General features: G+C 36.0%; 1 non-coding gene across 1 annotated transcript; it reads left to right on the plus strand.

Moving 5' to 3' along the window:
- Positions 1–13,487: 13,487 nt before the first annotated feature.
- TRNAC-GCA (transfer RNA cysteine (anticodon GCA)) lies at positions 13,488–13,563 on the plus strand. The gene has a single exon. It is a non-coding gene; the product is annotated as a tRNA-Cys (tRNA).
- The last annotated feature ends 1,341 nt before the right edge of the window (positions 13,564–14,904 follow it).

Below are 14,904 nucleotides of genomic sequence, written 5' to 3' on the forward strand. Positions count from 1 at the left end.
AAACGATTAGGGAAAACACGGAAATTTTACTGGAAGCAAGTAAAGAGATAGATTTTGAAGTAAATCCCGAAAAGACAAAGTGTATGATTATGTCTCGTGACGAGAATATTGTACGAAATGGAAATATAAAAATTGGAAATTTATCTTTTGAAGAGGTGGAGAAGTTCAAATATCTTGGAGCAACAGTAACAAATATAAATGATACTCGGGAGGAAATTAAACACTGAATAAATATGGGAAATACCTGTTATTTTTCGGTTGAGAAGCTTTTATCATCCAGTCTGCTGTCAAAAAATCTGAAAATTAGAATTTATAAAAGAGTTATATTACCTGTGTTTCTTTATGGTTGTGAAACTTGGACTCCACTTTGAGAGGAACAGGGGTTAAGGGTGTTTGAGAATAAGGTGCTTCGGAAAATATTTGGGGCTAAGAGGGATGAAGTTACAGGAGAATGGAGAAAGTTACACAAAACAGAACTGCACGCATTGTATTCTTCACCTGACATAATTAGGAACATTAAATCCAGACGTTTGAGATGGGCAGGACATGTAGCACGTATGGGCGAATCCAGAAATGCATATAGAATGTTAGTTGGGAGGCCGGAGGGAAAAAGACCTTTAGGGAGGTCGAGACCTAGATGGGAAGATAATATTAAAATGGATTTGAGGGAGGTGGGATATGATGATAGAGAATGGATTCATTTTGCTCAGGACAGGGACCAATGGAGGGCTTATGTGAGGGCGGCAATGAACCTCCGGGTTCCTTAAAAGCCAGTAAGTAAGTAATCTCATATTTATAATCATTGGAATTAGGTAAAAATCTATAACAACAGAAGGAAATAAATTTTCTTTGAATATTCTCCAATTTAGCCGAGTCATTGGAATAATAATAATAATAATAATAATAATAATAATAATAATAATAATGCATTTATTTTAGAGTCTGGTCTACGCTATACTCGTGAAGAGATGAGGTGATGATGGAGATTTGTTGGATGACACAGCAGAAATGGAGCTCTCGGAGGAAACTCTTGTTTTACCTGAATCACGGGATGGTCCAACACAAATTATAAATCCAAGGTGCACGGGGTTCGAACCCGGGTTCATTGTGTTCTAAGTTTGTTGGAAGGCGAGGTTTTCCCTCCTCCTACAGGTGCCAACACTAGTAACGAAAAAGAAAATCAGAGTATAAATATGGAATACTAATAATAATGATGTAAGTCATAACCTCAAAACGTATCATAATTTAAAAATGAAAATCAGGGTATAAATATGGAATACCAATAATACTGATGTAAGTCATAACCTTAAAACGTATCATAATTTAAAAATGAAAATCAGGGTATAAATATGGAATAGTAATAATACTGATGTAAGTCATAACCTTAAAACGTATCATAATTTAAAAATGAAAATCAGAGTATAAATATGGAATACTAATAATAATGATGTAAGTCATAACCTTAAAACGTATCATAATTTAAAAATGAAAATCAGGGTATAAATATGGAATACCAATAATACTGATGTAAGTCATAACCTTAAAACGTATCATAATTTAAAAATGAAAATCAGAGTATAAATATGGAATACTAATAATAATGATGTAAGTCATAACCTTAAAACGTATCATAATTTAAAAATGAAAATCAGGGTATAAATATGGAATACTAATAATACTGATGTAAGTCATAACCTTAAAACGTATCATAATTTAAAAATGAAAATCAGGGTATAAATATGGAATAGTAATAATACTGATGTAAGTCATAACCTTAAAACGTATCATAATTTAAAAATTGAAAATCAGGGTATAAATATGGAATACTAATAATACTGATATAAGTCATAACCTCAAAATGTATCATAATTCAAAAAATGAAAATCAAGGTATAAATATGGAATAGTAATAATACTGATGTAAGCCATAACCTCAAAACGTACCATAATTTTAAAATGAAAATCAGGGTATAAATATGGAATACTAATAATACTGATGTAAGTCATAACCTAAAAACATAGCCTATCATAATTTAAAAATGAAAATCAGAGTATAAATATGGAATACTAATAATACTGATGTAAAGTCATAACCTCAAAACGTATCATAATTTAAAAATGAAAATCAGGGTATAAATATGGAATACTAATAATACTGATGTAAGTCATAACCTAAAAACATAGCCTATCATAATTTAAAAATGAAAATCAGAGTATAAATATGGAATACTAATAATACTGATGTAAGTCATAACCTCAAAACGTATCATAATTTAAAAATTAAAATCAGGGTATAAATATGGAATACTAATAATACTGATGTAAGTCGTAACCTCAAAACGTATCATAATTTAAAAAATGAAATCAATTAAACATACATTGCTGTAAACTTATTTTATTTCTCTTTAAGAATATAACTTATATCATTAATATTGATAACATTGCGGAATAACAATGTATATTGAAGAAAAGTACTTACTGCCAAAGTTTTCACTTTCCTCGAAAATGCAGTAATGATAAACGTTTCAGCTTCTAACTGCAAACTAACACATTCCCACGAAAGAGAGTATCAGTGCGCAGTAATTGGGAAGGCTTCCATTAGAATATAACACGTCTCAGGTCGTATGTATCACACTAATTCATCTTGTACTACAGTCTAGTATATACAGTCGCGAAGCTCAATACGTAGTAAATATACAAACATTAGATAGTTGCTTACCACTAGGATCGCTAATATCGCCTCATTACAGGCAGTGCAAAATAGTACCGTCACAGTCTGTTTCTAGCACCCTCAAAACTCAAGCTTCGTGACTGTATATAGTAGACTGTGCTTGTACCTCTATTTCATATTTGTAACACTTCCTCTAACGATCAACATTGTCATGAACTCTATTCCAGAGCACGAAATACGTACGTATCTAAATAATATGTTCATTTTGACAGCTGGCAACAATTTTATTTTAGTTGTTTATTATAAGATGCATTCGATATGATTTGATTTAAACCGCAATGCAAAATAGTTACGGTATTTTCAGCGCCTGAAAAACGATTTACTACAACAATAGTTACAATTTTCTAAACAATAATAAAAATCGTACCCTCAAAACGTTGCTAATACGAACCATTTGTATATTCATTTCTTGTTGTAAGGGACCAGTCCTCTAAGCTCGTAAGTACTGACATAACCTTTTGAATCAACCGGTATACTTTCGACACGCTGCACAATCCAAGTGACAAAAGAAGAAAATTAAGAAATACCACTTAAACTTGGAGTGACAAAATGAAAGTACTAGAGACAAAAATAAACAGATCACACTCAGGATGATGATGATGATGATGATGATGATGATGATGATGATGATGATGACACACATTTCAACCACACACCATCAAAGTTTGATTTAAGATATTAAATTATTATTAATTATGAAGCCTACCTTTTCAACAAATCGGAAGATTTCCTTACTAGTTTCACTGAAATCTGCCTGATCCATAACCACACACGGACACACAGAAACACAGCTTTTTCCGTAATATTATGTTAAACGTAGCCTAGAAAGGTTTGCTGTAAAAACAGTGGGAGAGAAATGCAGCCGACGCGGAATTTTGGACGTTAGTAACACAGACTTTCCAGTCGTGAACAAATCATGGGACCTCGGTTCAAGTCACCGCTTCATTTTCAGTTGTTGAATCATAGATTCTATGACCTGAGTTTGCAACGTTGGAGATGTGACACTTATTTTTAGGTATCCACTCAGGATCTGTAGGAGGCAGTAGATGTTGAACAAGCCAATATATTTAGGATTACGCTCATATTAAGAGTACTTAACTGTTATACGTAACATTCCCCCCCCCCCCAAATTCCACCAGGTTGTCATTTCAAATTTCTGGTCTTCTCTCCTGGCCATGGCTTATTTGTAACCCACTTCTGAGGTTGCGGCGTCTGGAAGGCGGAGTTAAGTTGCCCCGATGATATTATGACAGGATGATTGTGAAGTGCCAGGAGAAGTCTAAAACCTAAGCCTAACCTAATTTCCAGACCATGGACGAACACAGAAACATTCCCCTTTAAAGAAAAATTCCTGTGTTCTAACCGGGAATCTAACCCGGGGCCTCAAGAACTGTAGTCAGAAGCTCTGACCACTACTAGCCCATGAAGCTCGTCATAATCACATAAAATTATACTTACTTACTTACAAATGGCTTTTAAGGAACCCGAAGGTTCATTGCCGCCCTCACATAAGCCCGCCAGCGGTCCCTATCCTGTGCAAGATTAATCCAGTCTCTATCATCATACCCCACCTCCCTCAAATCCATTTTAATATTATCCTCCCATCTACGTCTCGGCCTCCCTAAACGTCTTTTTCCCTCCGGTCTCCCAACTAACACTCTATATGCATTTCTGGATTCGCCCATACGTGCTACATGCCCTGCCCATCTCAAACGTCTGGATTTAATGTTCCTAATTATGTCAGGTGAAGAATACAATGCGTGCAGTTCTGTGTTGTGTAACTTTCTCCATTCTCCTGTAACTTCATCCCTCTTAGCCCCAAATATTTTCCTAAGCACCTTATTCTCAAACACCCTTAATCTCTGTTCCTCTCTCAGAGTGAGAGTCCAAGTTTCACAACCATACAGAAGAACCGGTAATATAACTGTTTTATAAATTCTAACTTTCAGATTTTTGGAGAGCAGACTGGATGATAAGAGCTTCTCAACCGAATAATAACACGCATTTCCCATATTTATTCTGCGTTTAATTTCCTCCCGAGTGTCATTTATATTTGTTACTGTTGCTCCAAGATATTTGAATTTTTCCACCTCTTCGAAGGATAAATCTCCAATTTTTATATTTCCATTTCGTACAATATTCTGGTCACGAGACATAATCATATACTTTGTCTTTTCGGGATTTACTTCCAAACCGATCGCTCTACTTGCTTCAAGTAAAATTTCCGTGTTTTCCCTAATCGTTTGTGTATTTTCTCCTAACATATTCACGTCATCCGCATAGACAAGAAGCTGATGTAACCCGTTCAATTCCAAACCCTGCCTGTTATCCTGAACTTTCCTAATGGCATATTCAAGCGCGAAGTTACACATAAAATTATACTTATTTATAATTGGCTAATAGCCCAGAATTTCAGTACAATAGTACAAACTCTGAAGGAAAGAAAGAAAGAAAGAAAGAAAGAAAGAAAGAAAGAAAGAAAGAAAGAAGTTCGAAGCCCATTGCTTTAGTATTTTTAAAGATAATTGAGTCCAAATATATTAGTTATGGACATTTAATTTATATTTTTTACTGAAACATGCAAATAAAGGTATGCAAAATTATATTTTCCACAGCTGCTTTTATGCTTGAGGACTTTCAGTTTAAAATCATGTAATTTTGTTATAATAAATAGCTAAGATAGCCATATTTTTCGAACCCGAAAATTCAGTAATTTTAAGAAACAGGTTCCCAATCATACAACAGACTTTCTCAGAGGCCTATTTTTTATAAACGACTACTTCGAGTAATGACTTAAAAACAAGTGACAAGTATCAAATTGAACAAATTTATAAATATACGCTGTTCAAATGTTGTCATAAAAATCATACACAGCTTATACTATAGGCGCATAATCATGGTACAGAACCAGAAACAAAGTTCAAGTGACCCAAATTTTGTTTCTAGGTCTGTACAAGGCGAAGTAAAATTTAACATTAGTAGAACATAAATGCTTTACGTCTGCTAGTCTGAAGCACGGCATTAATTCTGGCCCTCCTTATATAATTCTGGAATTATATTACACCCAGAACTTCTAATATGTAACTCACTAAAATGCAATAAGAACATTAAAAAAGTGTTAATGTCCTCAAATAATTTATAAAAAAATTCATCCTACAAGAGCTGGTCGTTTTTTGTGTCTAAGACTGTAATCATTATCTTATAAATTAATTGCTTAATATGGTGAACATTTTCAGGAAATTATCTGTTAATGACGGGCAAAAATTTACTCTGGCACCGGGGATCGAACTCAGGACGCCCAGTTCTACGCACTGGGTGCTCTATCACTGAGCAACGAGGCCCAATCCACAGCACCGGATCGAATCTTTCTCCTTTGGTCTTTTCCCTTTGTGGAATTTTTCTCCGTCATTAACAAATAATACCTTACTTACTGGCTTTTAAGGAACCCGGAGGTTCATTGCCGCCCTCACATACCTAAGCCCGCCATTGGTCCATATCCTGAGCAAGATTAATCCATTCTCTATCATCATATCCCATCTCCCTCCAATCCATTTTAATATTATCTTCCCATCTACGTCTCGGCCTCCCTAAAGGTCTTTTTCCCTCTGGCCTCCCAACTAACACTCTATATGCATTTCTGGATTCGCCCATACGTGCTACATGCCCTGCCCATCTCAAACGTCTGGATTTAATGTTCCTAACTATGTCAAATAAGGAATACAATGCGTGCAGTTCTGCGTTGTGTAACTTTCTCCATTGTCCTGTAACTTCATCCCTCTTAGCCCCAAATATTTTCCTAAGCACCTTATTCTCAAACATCCTTAACCTATGTTCCTCTCTCAAAGTGAGAGTCCAAGTTTCACAACCATAAAGAACAACCGGTAATATAACTATTTTATAAATTCTAACTTTCACATTTTTTGACAGCAAACTGGATAAACTGGATAGAAGCTTCTCAACCGAATAATAACACGCATTTCCCATATTTATTCAGTGTTTAATTTCCTGCCGAGTGTCAATACAAATAATACTTATAACAGAGAATTCTATAGGACAAAAACATTAATAATGTTGATATAGATTTTCAGAAAGTTTATGATTTCATCAGTACTACTATAAAAACTGTCAAAATCAATAATTTAAAAATATTACTTAACAAGGGTAAATTTTCCCGATATAAAATTTTTCGGAAAATTTTCATCGCTAGTTCCACCCATATCCAGCCCCTAATCCGCCTGGGTAGCGTAGTCGGTACAGCGCTGGCCTTTGTGCTCGAGGTTGCAGGTTCGATCCCGGCCCAGATCGATGGCATTTAAGTGTGTTTAAATGCGACAGGCTTATGCCAGTACATTTACTGGCATGTAAAGGAACTCCTGCGGGACAAAATTCCAGCACCCCGGCGACGCTGATATAACCTCTGCAGTTGCGAGCGTCGTTAAACAAACTATATCCGACCATCAGATCTGTGCCCCCGTAAGATATGCGAACTGAACCCTAATTCCTTTTCAGCCTCGGCAATTCATTTCTCTCCTATTTCTCTCTTTTCTATCCCTCTCTCTTTCTCTCCCCCACTACTTACAATTTTGAGCCTTCTTGCGGGACAGTTTATTTGCACTTGCAGTCCAGTGTTGTCAACTCAACATGAATACTGTAGCACGGAGTGGCGAAAGAAATATTATTAAGCAAGTACGTAATAGCATGATGAAGAGAAACGAACAGGTCAATATCTGTTTGCTATAAATTAGGCAACGAAAAGAGCAGCTGCTTATTGTATTTCAATTGATTACGTTTTAAAATTACTTACTTAACTAATACTAATATAATACAACTTTGTTATGTAATTTATAAAGGTAGGTCAGAGCGCCTAATAAAGAAAACCAGGAGAGAGGGAGTCTGTGCAGGAGATGAAAAGCTAGAATCACCAGGGAAGAACAGAACAAGGGAACCTTTAATTCTTGTAGATGATATGGACAGATGTATTTTAAGAAGAAAGACAAGAATTTTATACGATGCAGAAAGAAGTTCCGACATTGGAGAAATTATTGAAGGTTGCGAGAGAAGCAATCAATTTCCAAGGAGGGAGAGAAACGCTACGGAAAGTGATTCGAGACATGGGATTTAGATTTAAAAATGTAGAAATACAAGGTGTATTTTGATTGAAAGACCTACTTAAATTAAATTATGAATAAGTAATAATTAACCTTACATTATTATATGACACTGTTTGCCGGAAGTTTGGCAACATCCCTATTCGGGAAGGTTCGTGGCCTGCTGTTTGACATAGTGAGAGAGAAACGGGTGGAATGGAGTGAGTAGAGGCGTTAACTTTTCCAAGAACGACGGCAGCGCTGAAGGATCACAGATCCGATGGTGCGACAATATAATTCTAATTATAATCCCTGCCCCTAATCGCTGCCGCCCGCCACACGTTCTGTTCGCACCTTGTTCCCGATCTTTGCACCACTTTCAAAACTCATGCTTTCCGCCTTCGAGTAAAACACTTCTAGCTCCGTAATAACTCTTTCTTTTTCTAACGCAGCTGTTATTTTCTCTTGTAAATAGCTTCAGCTGATAATGCCGTATAATTGTGGACTTGTGACAATCGACCAAGTAATTCGAGAAGGAAAAGCTTTCGAGTGTTGTGTTATTGCACCTGACGTCAGTCCGGGGGCGGTGCTCCACCCCTATCGCACCCATTTTAACAGCGATAAGTGGCACGTCATAGCCAAAGTCCGTCCCTGCACAGGCCAATCAACTTATCTTTCTAGGAACTGATCGCTAAATTATTACAGCTACTTGTTGCGGCCTCTGTCACAGTAAGAAGAACTACAGTGAAATCAGAGTTGTCATTACACAAAGTACAGAGAAAAAAATTACAGGGCATTCATAGCATTCCTATAATTGTATGAAATGTTCAGGTTGGGTGCTGTGATATTTAGATTGTTGAGGAATTAGTTCTCATTTATAACGATTATAAACATGATTGAGAATGAAATAAATTTAATACAATTTATGAGCTGTATTATTAATGTTTATTTTTCATTATTTTCTTATCGAATGTATGCCATACATCTATGCAATTACATACAATTGAATTACCATGTTTAATCTGAATGTACTTGTTGGAGAGCCGTTAGTATGGATCTACGATAAGAGAAATAAGAAATATTATAATTCATGCAAAAAAGTAAATTTATTCCTTTAAGAAACACCATGTCGATGCAAGAGACTGATTCGTTGCTAAGGAAGTCCCGACGGAACAATGTGACGTAACTAAGTGCCGTTGCTAAGCAAGTGACGTCAGATGTTGAAGTTTTCGTAACATTTTATCCATTTCGTCCTCGAGCATTAACGTTACAGGTTAAAAAATCTTTGTCATGTAACTGACATAGACCTAAAGCTATATCGTTATAAATTTTACACAGTAATTTTAATAGAAGGGCTATAAGCATTTTATGTCAAAAGTTTCTTATTTTCTGAGCACAGTAACAGCAATTTATCCTTTCTTTTCAAAGTAGTAGTAATAGCGGCAATAGCATTAGCAGTAGCATTATTATTAGTAGTAGCAGCAGTAGATCTATAAGCAGTAGCAGTAGTAGCAGCAGCAGATAGTAGCAGTAGTAGTATCAGTAGCAGCAGTAGTATGAGGAGCAGTAGTAATAGATTAGTAGTATTAGTAGCAGCAGCAGCAGTAACAGTATCAGTAGTAATAGCAGCGGTAGCAGTGTCAATAATAGTAGTAGTAGCAGCAGTAGACCTATAAGCAGTAGCAGTAGTAGCAGCAGCAGATAGTAGCAGTAGTATCAGTAGCAGCAGTAGTATGAGGAGCAGTAGTAATAGATTAGTAGTAGTAGTAGCAGCAGCAGCAGTAACAGTATCAGTAGTAATAGCAGCGGTAGCAGTGTCAATAGTAGTAGTAGTAGTAGTAGTAGTAGTAGTAGTAGCAGCAGTAACAGTATCAGTAGTAATAGCAGCGGTAGCAGTGTCAATAGTAGTAGTAGTAGTAGTAATAGTAGTAGCAGTAGCAGCAATAGTAGTGTCAGTTGTGTTATCAGTAGCAGTACCAATAGTAGCAGTAGTGTATCAGTAGTAGCAGCAGTAGTATCAGTAGTAGTAGCAGTAGTATCAGTAGTAGTAGCAGTAGTATCAGTAATAGTAGCAGTAGTACTAGTAGTAGCGGCAATAGTAGTATCAATATTAGAAGTAGCAGCAGTAGTAATATCAGTCGTAGTAGCAGCAGCAGCAGTAGCATCTCATAGTAGTAGTAGTATCAGAAGCAGTAGTATCAGTAGTAGCAGCAGTAGTATCAGTAATAGTAGCAGTAGTAGGCCTACTAGTAGAAGCGGCAATAGTAGTATCAATATTAGAAGTAGCAGCAGTAGTATCAGTAGTAGTAGCAGCAGCAGTAGCATCTCATAGCAGTAGTAGTAGTAGCATCAGAAGCAGTAGTATCTAGTATCAGTAGTAGCAGCAGTAGTATTAGTAATAGTAGCAGTAGTACTAATTTAAGTGGCAATAGTAGTATCAATATTAGAAGTAGCAGCAGTAGTAATATCAGTAGTAGTAGTAGTAGCAGCAGTAGCATCTCATAGTAGTAGTAGTATTAGAAGCAGTAGTATCTAGTAGTATCAGTAGTAGTAGCAGCAGTATCAGTAATAGTAGCAGTAGTACTAGTAGAAGTGGCAATATAGTATCAATATTAGAAGTAGCACAGTAGTAATATCAGTAGTAGTAGTAGTAGTAATATCAGTAGTAGTAGTAGCAGCAGCAACAGTAGTATCAGTAACAGTAGCAGTAGTACTAGTAGAAGTGGCAATAGTAGTATCAATATTAGAAGTAGCAGCAGTAGTAATATCAGTAGTAGTAGTAGCAGCAGCAGTAGCATCTCATAGTAGTAGTATCAGAAGCAGTAGTATCTAGTAGTATCAGTAGTAGCAGCAGCAGTAGTATCAGTAATAGTAGCAACAGTACTAGTAGAAGCGGCAATAGTAGTATCAATATTAGTAGTAGCAGCAATAGTAATATCAGTAGTAGTAGTAGCAGCAGCGTTAGTATCTCGTAGTAGTAGTAGTAGTAGCAGTAGCAGTAGTATCTTGTGGTATCAGTAGTAGTAGTAGTAGTAGCAGTAGTAGTAATAGTAGCAATAGTAGTAGTAGCAGTAATAGCACAGTCTACTATATACAGTCGCGAAGCTTGAGGTGTTTTTTTGCAAATCTCGTGATAAAGCGCTCCAAGCGGTTAGCAACTAGAAACAATAGACTGTCCATGGTCGACTTTCGACTGTGTTGTATTTCTATCGAGTGCTAGCTCGTTGCGTATTTCACATTGATGCTTGTGAATGTTCGTTAGTGGTTGTAATGAAAATGTTAATGGCTTAAATATAATAACTGGAATAATAATATGAGACAGGGAGGAGACGTTTGTAGTGCTATAAATTGTAGCAACAGTAAGAGAAAGAGGCCAGAGTTATCCTTTTTCCGATTTCCGAAAGATTCAGAAAGGTTCCTGGGTTTCCACAAGAATGCTGTGCAGAAACAAAACTCTTAATTTTGAAGTTCTTTGTGACTGTTAGAATACATTGTATCCTTAAATTTCATAATGAAATGTTTCAGTCTAACCGAAAGGACATTAGATACCGGTTAAAGTTCTGTCACTTAGGCTGCTAAATTTCCAGAGAAATAAAGGTTAGGTCTACTTTTTTTTCAGAGATATATTTTTAATTGTAGCTATTAATTTTGTTATTATTTTTATGTGTTATTTTACTAAAGACGTAGAAAAATTAAGTTTGTTTTAATGAAATTTATTGATCACGTTTTATTTTCAATTCTGGTGGGATTATTATTGCTTAGGCCTACTTTTTTTTTCAAAGGATATGTTTTTAATTATAGATGTTAATTTTGTTGTTATTTTTATTTGTTGCTTTACTAGAGACGTAGAAAAAATCTGTTAAAATAAAATTTATTGATCACGTTTTATTTCCAATTCTGGTGTGATTATTATTGCTTAGGCCTAACCTCATCCCACTTTGTTACCTACGTAAGCCTACACTACAAGTACCGGTACAGGTAGGTACTCCATTAATTCATATTTCCATTATTATTGTTGTAAAGGGAAATGCAAATTAATATCTATTGGTTTCATAGTTAATTATCGCTATAATCTTGAATGAGTGAAGCTATTATAGTAAATTTCAATTCGTTTTACACAAAAAAAATTATATTAACTTATTTCTTGCAGGTATCTTCGAGTTTATGTTGGAATTTAATATACTTCATTAAAATAATAAATTAACTTTATGCATTTAATATTTCAATAATGGAAGGAAGGTGTTAATTTTTCCAAAAGAACACGACAACGAAAGTGTAACATATTTTTCGTCTGCTAGGAGAGAGATCTGCGATGCTGAGGCGATAGTAGTGATCCTAGTGTTGGGCAACTACCCATGGTAGTAATAGCAGTAGCAATAGTAGCAGCAGTAGCAGTAAATAGGATCAGTAGTTGCAGTAGTAGCATCAGTAATAGTAGCAGTAGTAGCATCAATAGCAGTATCAGTAGCAGCAGTAGTAGTATTTTATTCAATGCAGAGATTATCCAATGTCGACATTGAATGATGAGAAACAACCGACAAATTTTGCACGGATCTTTTTGTTAGGGCTTTTATGTCCCGTAAATCTATGACACGGACGTCTCAGATAATTTAGTTCCCTGCCGAAGGAAGACAAGCTAAGAAATGTAATGCGTTTAGAATCCACAGCCTTCGGAAATGCATAGTATTGAGTTTTACCGCACAAGTTCAATGAAATTTTCGTCCTTCAATTCTCAAATGAAAACAAAGTAAAAGATAGGCTACAATTGTCAAAGTTTAACAATTTTAAAGATAAGGATAATCTCGCATCTCTATCACGGAGAGGGGGACAACTCAATGGACGAAAGAGGTTCTTTTGGGTATCCACACTATCAAAACATGTCCATTCACGTTCCGTGGGTGGGGTGCATATTCATAAAAACTGTTCTGGCAGAAGAATGAATGAAACGTTTGCGTGACAACGTAAAGTGTGTATATACACATTTAAGGGCAGAGGGTATTGAAATTTAAGAAAAATTCATGATTTAAATATATATAAAATCCCTTAAAATGCTATACTGTGTAGCCTAAGTCATTTTATGCCCCTAAGTGGTCCATAGATGGCATGATGCTCATTGGCTAGCCAACTCGTGAGCTCTTTATGGTACTATCACTCAACCTTTACAGTTAGTACAGACAGCTTAATTGTTTATATTTGTCTTCTATGTGCTATGGAGATCTAACAATGTGCACAATTTGAGTAGAAGTTTCGACATGAGTTCGTTAACATTTCCCTTCTACGTATTTTACTTCACATAACCTATGAAGTAGCCAATGTGTATTATTACTATTTAATGCGAGAAAAATTCGTGGATCGTGTCCCGGCATAGCCCAGTTGGAAAGAGCGCTCAGCGCGCAGAGCTGAGAGGTCCTGGGTTCGATTCCCGGTGCCGGTACGAATTTTTCTCGTATTAAATAGTAATAATTATTCAATGAGGTGGGCGAAACCTCATACAAAATGAATATGTGATGTATTAACTACTGTTAGCAGTTGTCACAAACTGATGTTGAATATGGCCACAAAGTCATTTAAATATGCGCTCCTGCATATATGACTTGTATCGTCTCAAATGCAGGTAGTAAAGCCGTAAAAGCATTACGAGAGGGGTTCGGCCGGCGCCGTGGATCGTGTCCCGGCATAGCTCAGTTGGAAAGAGCGCTCAGCGCGCAGAGCTGAGAGGTCCTGGGTTCGATTCCCAGTGCCGGTACGAATTTTTCTCGTATTAAATAGTAATAATACATATTGGCTACTTCATAGTAGCCGTGTAATATTCAATGAGGTGGGCGAGACCTCATACAAAATGAATATGTGATGTGTGTGTGTATATATATATATATATATATATATATATATATATATATATATATATATATATATATATTAAGAAAAAATATACAATATTAAAAAAAATTCTAGAGGTTTGTCATTTATTTTACCAATATTTCCGTTCTCATTCGTCTTGTCATTTCCGTTCCTGGTTTACTGTGGACCAGCCTTAACGGTTATCACGTCTTACCGTGAAACTATCGGGCCCGGATTCAAGTCCTGATTGGAAGAAGTTACCTAGTTGAGGTTTTTTTTCGGAGCTTTTCCTCAACTCAATACGAGCAAATGTAACTTTCGGCGCTGGACCCTGGACTCATTTCACTGGCATTATCACCTTCTTTTCATTCAGACGCTAGATAACCATAGCACTTGATAAAGCATCGTAAAATAACCCACTAAAAAACTATAAGCCACATACACTTGATCAATGATCGATCAGTCACTAGTAAAAAAAAAATGATGTTGATCAAAATCTGATGGAAGATTGATTTCCAATCAAATATTGATTGTTCTTTCTGCAACGATGACCAAACAAATCCTTCTGTGTCATTGATCATATCTGATCGGGTTTTCTGCAACCGGTCATAAGAGTTTAATAGTTAATTAATGAAAAACTAAATGCAATGCAGGCCTACACTGTACTGTTTATTAATTTGGCAGCATTGACGGATGCCCATCATCGAGGACATCCACAAACCGTCCGACACGAGTTGCGTTCTGGAGTTCGTTGACTGTTCGAACTGCGTTATTGATCTCCCTGTGCACACTTTCCCGCACCAAGTAATTCAAGAGTGGCATGTAGAACAAATACCATGACACGTTAACAGCTGGCCCAGTTGCCTGCAGGCCTCTCGGAAATGCGACTGCATTGTTGGGCACATTTTAGCACAAAAGAGGACGTCAATGTTAACACTTCTACCGCCACATGGTATGCAGAGAACGTACGTTTCCGTCGAAAACTCTCAGCTGACATTTTACAGCATCGCAACTGTTCACAATTCATCACTATGAAAATGCATTACCTTATAATTGTTGGAAATATGAAGAGAAGGTATTATTAAGTTGCAAAAAAAAAAAAAAAAAAAAAAATACAGGGTGTCCATAAGTTATCCGTACAACTTCAACACTGAATAATTAATAAAGAACCAAACACAGTATCGCGGTGAAGATTTTTATATTTGAAAGGGAATCTCTCAAATTTGTATGCAAAAATTAATAGACC

This window comes from Periplaneta americana, chromosome 4 (assembly GCF_040183065.1).
Source record: "Periplaneta americana isolate PAMFEO1 chromosome 4, P.americana_PAMFEO1_priV1, whole genome shotgun sequence".
NCBI classification, from domain to species: domain Eukaryota; kingdom Metazoa; phylum Arthropoda; class Insecta; order Blattodea; family Blattidae; genus Periplaneta; species Periplaneta americana.